The sequence below is a fragment of the Bubalus kerabau genome, chromosome 11, assembly GCF_029407905.1.
Source record: "Bubalus kerabau isolate K-KA32 ecotype Philippines breed swamp buffalo chromosome 11, PCC_UOA_SB_1v2, whole genome shotgun sequence".
In the NCBI taxonomy this organism is placed as follows: domain Eukaryota; kingdom Metazoa; phylum Chordata; class Mammalia; order Artiodactyla; family Bovidae; genus Bubalus; species Bubalus kerabau.
Window position 1 is genome coordinate 57,081,358 of NC_073634.1, and position 5,883 is coordinate 57,087,240.

Consider the following 5,883-nt stretch of genomic DNA (forward strand, 5'->3'; position numbering starts at 1 on the left):
TTGTTGTCTCTGGTTAAAGAAGATTTGACTCTCTGAAACAAAAGACATCATGATTTTTAAGTCATAGAGGGATTGGAATGTTTCATTTCATTAGTCTCACACCAGGGATTTTGGCAAGCGCATTCCATCAAGATTTTACAAATTATTTCAACTACTAATAAAGTGATTATGATGCAGCTTGAAAGTGCAACACTTTAGTTTTATAGTGAAATGGCAGAACCAATAAGTAGGCCTTAAAGCCATAGAACTTGTGCTAATTGAGTGGAAGGGAATATCGATTGGAGTGGAAATGACCAGACTGCCAATTTTCATCCAGGCATCATATGCCATTGCACACACACTTAAGCAAATGTGCATTTCCAATGATTATAGGAAATGAAGTTAGGAATCAGCAAAACCAGGCCAAAGGCATAGACAGATTCACTAAAACATTATCTTCCTTCCCTTTTTTCTTTTGCAGAGAAATCATGCATTTGTGTGACTGTTGGGAGTGAAGGAGTATTTTCTTTCCTTTTTGGTGGTTCTGGTCTGGTCTTATTTCTGGTAGGGCCGAGTTCCAGTCCTCCCTTCTCTGGAGGCCCAGGGTAAAGTCCCATAACGCCTGGGTATCTGTAGGTGGCAGGAGACGTCTGTAAGGTCACCCCTTTCGCCCCCACTCTCCAGCCTCCTCCCCCTTCTTCTTTCAACCTGGCTTCCTTTCCTCCCTTTGAAATCTTTGATGTTAGTACTTGGATCTGAAGTTCTGTGTCTCTATAGGAGGTTTTCTGAGAGACTGTATTCTTGTATTTAAAGGCTTCCCTGGTGGCGCAGAGGTTAAAGCATCTGCCTGCAATGTGGGAGACCTGGGTTCGATCCCTGGGTTGGGAAGATCCCCTGAAGAAGGAAATGGCAACCCACTCCAGTATTCTTGCCTGGAGAATCCCATGGACCGAGGAGCTTGGTGGGCTACAGTCCACAGGTCGCAAAGAGTCGGACACGGTTGAGTGACTTCGCTTTCACTTTCACTGTATTATCAATTAAGGGATTCCCAGGTAGCTCAGTGATAAAGAATCTGCCTGCCAATGTACGAGATGCTGGTTCAATCCCTAAGTCTGGAAGAGCCCATGGAGAAGGAAATGGCAAGGCACTCCAGTATTCTTGCCTGAAGAATTCCATAAACTGAAGAGCCTAGCAGGCTACAATCCATGGTGTGGGAAGGAGTTGAACAGGGCTGGGAGACTAAGCACTCAAGCATGCTAACCAATCAATTTCCAGATGTCAGAAACAGCAAAAACTGGAGCAACATATAGAGTAGAAGCTACTTTTATGATCTAGGGGTTTAAAAAGATATTGGCATATCTGAGAGATGGAAAGAGAGTAAAAATCAAAATAAAAGACCATTAAATACATAGTAAGTCTACTATGGCTCATATATTCTGTTGAAAGCTAGGAGGAGGGAAGTTAAATACACCAAAAAACCTCCACAACCTCCTCTCTTCAAAAATCTTACAGTCTCAAATGGAAGTCATATTTTCTCTTCCTCTGTTTAGACATTTGTTAAACAGATATGTTTTGTGCACCTGCCATGTGTCAGGGCTTCTCAGGTGGCACCAGTGGTAAAGAACCCACCTGCCAAGTCAGGAGATGTAAGAGACTCGGTTCGATCCCTGAGTCAGGAAGATCCTCTGGAGGAGGGCATGGCAAACCACTCCAGTATTCTTGCCTGGAGAATCCCCATAGATGGAGAAGCCTGGTGGGCTACAGTCTGTGGGATTGCAAAGAATTGGGAATGAGGGAAGCAACATATCACAAGCACACCATGTGTCAGGCATTGAGCAAGATGCAGATACTGGAGATATTTTAGTCCTCACTTAATGAAGTTTAAGGCAGAAAAACGCAATCATTTTTTTAAGAACAAAAGTTTTGTCACTTTCTTTTATGAACGATACATGCTCTTTTTATGTATTCCAATTCTTGGGGGCAGCCTTGTCAGGATTTCAGTATGTAAGATTTGCTTTATTTCCAGCTCATTTTGCACTATTCTTCTCCTTGCCACTTATGCTGTTGTTCCATACCCTCTTCATTACTCTGAACATACTGTACATTTCTCTGTTTCAGAGCTTTCTCACCATCTGCTCTAGAATTCTCTCCCCATTTCCTAGTTATGTCCTTCTCATCCTTCAGTACTAGGGAAGGTTTCTATGCAATCTTAGGACTCTGAACTTTTTTAAGCAATTATCAAAATTGGAATTGATTAGTAATTCAGGTAATTTTATCTTTTTGTTTTTCTGAAAATAAAACTATCATAAAAACCAGAATTTGATTTGCTTAAAAATCCATCCCAAGAACCTTACACTGAGTTTAATGCATATTAGATTCAATAAACAGTGTGAATACATTAATAAAATTTTTAAATCCCAGAATAATGCAATAAGTATCACAGAACAAAATGGTGCTTTTCATTACTGTGATCCAGGGACAAGGTCAGTAACTATAATATTGAGGGGCTGGAGTTATAGGTTAATGAACAAGTAGGTTCTGATGATAAATGCAAGGGCACAGAAATGAGGAAGGGTATCAGTGAACACAAGATATATAGGTAAGTGTGTGGAAAATTAAAAATTGCATAAAATTACAGGAAAGCCAAAAAAAAAAAAAAAAAAAACCTAGAAAAAACCCAGGTGCTAGGATAGAAAATAAATGAAGGATTTTAGGCAAATCTTCTTTTATGCACTAACATTTTAGTCTCCACCTGAAAAATAAAAAAAAAAAAAAAAAGAAGAAGAAGAAGAAACTAGCTGTGCCAAGAAAAGCAAGGAGCAGTCTAGGCAGAGGGATTACAGCAGTGATTACAAAAGGCCCAAAGGTAGGCAAGTGATCAATGTGTTAGGAACAACAAGAAATGAGTCCCAGTAGCATGGAACATGTCAAACAAGAGGGACAGCAGCTGGGAAAGAAGGTGAGAATTAAACCTAAGGGTGAGATCATCTACAGCTTTGAAGGTGTACAATTTTGGATTTTAAACACAATGCAAAGTTACTGGAAATCTTTAAGCAATGCTGGCATGAATATTTTTGTTTTATAAAGTTAACTCTGGTTAGTTTGTAGTGTGTAGTTGGGGTGGGAAATCCCAAATATAGGTTGAATTGAGTAATTGGAGGACTTCCCTGATGTTTCAGTGGTAAAGACTGCCTATAATACAGGGGACCCAGGTTTTATCCCTGGGTTGGAAAAATTCCCTGGAGGAGGGCATGGCAACCCACTCTAGTATTCTTGCTGAGAGAATCCCATAGACAGAGAAGCCTGGCAGGCTGAAGTCCACAGAATCACACAGAGATGGACACTACTGAAGTAACTAAGCTGCAGCAGTGGAGTAATTGGAAATTAGAAAGAGGAGCTGAGGCTTTTCTCTACCTTTCTGAATTAATATCATGGTACCCCAAGGGAGAAATATCAATAACCTCAGATATGCAGATGACACCACCCTTATGGCAGAAAGTGAAGAAGAACTAAAAAGCCTTTTGATGAAAGTGAAAGAGGAGAGTGGAAAAGTTGGCTTAAAGCTCAACATTCAGAAAACTAAGATCATCGCATCCAGTCCCATCACTTCATGGCAAATAGATGGGGAAACAGTAGCTGACTTTATTTTCTGAGCTCTAAAATCACTGCAGATGGTGGGTAATTGCAGCTGTGAAATTAAAAGATGTTTACTCCTTGGAAGGAAAGTTATGACCAACCTAGACAGCATATTAAAGAGTAGAGATATTACTTTGTCAACAAAGTCCATCTAGTCAAGGGTATTTTTTTTCCAGTGGTCATGTATGGCTCTGAGAGTTGGACTATAAAGAAATCTGAGCACCAGAACTGTGATGTTGGAGAAGACTCTTGAGAGTCCCTTGGACTGCAAGGAGATCCAACCAGTCTATCCTAATGGAGATCAGTCCTGGGTGTTCACTGGAGGGACTGATGTTGAAGCTGAAACTCCAATACTCTGGCCACCTGATGCGAAGAGCTGACTCATTGGAAAAGACCCTGATGCTGGGAAAGATTGAGGGCAGGAGGAGAAGGGGACGACAGAGGATGAGATGGTTGGATGGCATCACTGACTCAATGGACATGGGTTTGGGTGGATTCCAGGAGCTGGTGATGGACAGGGAGGCCTGGCATGCCGCAGTTCATGGGGTTGCAAAGAGTCGGACATGACTGACTGAAGTGAACCCCAAAGTCAGGGAATTTGTTCAAAGTCTAATTCCTAATAAAGATCTTCCATGTTTCTTTTGTTACAATAAAACACATTGTAAACATCTCTATTTTAATTGTTCACCAAAAAAATATGCCAGAAGCAATAAACTTCAATCTATAACTTGCTGACATGCTTTTGGTTTTGTATAGAAAATGGGTGGAAAAAAAAAAAAAAAAAAGCCCTGGCTGTCACCACAGTGAGATGATTACCCATCTGGTTTCAGTAAATCCACTACCTACTGCTATGTCTCTTTCTCTGTGTCTATGAAACATCCAGGGCTGGAAATGTCTTAAAGGGTCCTATTCTCCTTTCTCGTGTCTTTGTAGAAAAATAAAAGTTCCAAAGAGGGCTGTGTTATTACATCCCTCTGGGCTGTAGGATACATTTATGTACAACTATGTGTATATTCCTCTCTCATCCATTTTCTACAAATTATTTTTAGAAACAAAGGACCACTGATATTTACATAGATAACACTACACAATAAACAGCCTTACTTGTGTACACAAACTGACAAACATATACTGCAAAAGCCATTCCAATAAACACATGTATTTATACCAATATTCACATGCACGATTCCTTGCCTAGACTGGAGAGTGTTTTAGTAATTACATTGTTTCAAACACAGCAGTTTATCTGTATATATACAAATATATATATATATATATATATATATATATAACTATAACAAATGGTTTTGTGTGTGTGTGAGTGTTTTAAGACTTTGGAGGGAGAAAGGGAAGACATAATACGAAGCTGACTATCAAAATTCCATGTTCAGTTTTCCATCCTGCTTCCAATCATGTCACCTTGTGGTCTCAACAGTTTTTCTTAGTGGGAATTTAGCTAGGGATAGAGGAAAGAGCAAAATGTGAAATACATGAAATCTGTTCCCTTGTGATGTTTTCATTTCAAAACGACAATTTGTCAATTAAAGGTGAATATATGAGAAATACTGATTCACAGAGTGGGGAACTGTCCTGTGTTGTTTATGAATACTTAGAGAGCATTGGGGGCTTCCTTGGTGGCTCAGGGATAAAGAATTTGCCTGCCAATGCAGGAGACTTGGGTTCGATCCTTGGGTCAGGAAGATTCCCTGGGGAAAGAAATGGCAACCCATTCCAGTATTCTTGCCTGCAAAATCCCATGGACAGAGGAGTCTGGTGGGCTACAGTCCATGGGGGTCACAAAGAGTCAGACAGGACTTTGCAGCTAAAACAACAACCACAACAGAAGGCCTCAATATTCTTTGTTCAATTTATGATTTAAGAAACTCTATTTTTTAACAGAGAAGGGGAAAGGAGTATATTGCACCAAATAAAAAGCTATGACAAACCTGCTGCTGCTGCTGCTAAATTGCTTCAGTCGTGTCTGACTCTATGCAACCCCCTAGATGGCAGCCCACCAGGCTCCACCGTCCCTGGGATTCTCCAGGCAAGAACACTGGTGTGGGTTGCCATTTCCTTCTCCAATGCCTGATAGTGAAAAGTGAAAGTAAAGTCGTTCAGTCATGTCCGACTCTTTGTGACCCCATGGACTGCAGCCTACCAGACTCTGCAATCCCTGGGATTTTCCAGGCAAGGGTACTGGAGTGGGTTGCCGTTGCCTTCTCAGTGACAAACCTAGGCAGTGTATTAAAAAGCAGAGACATCACTTCA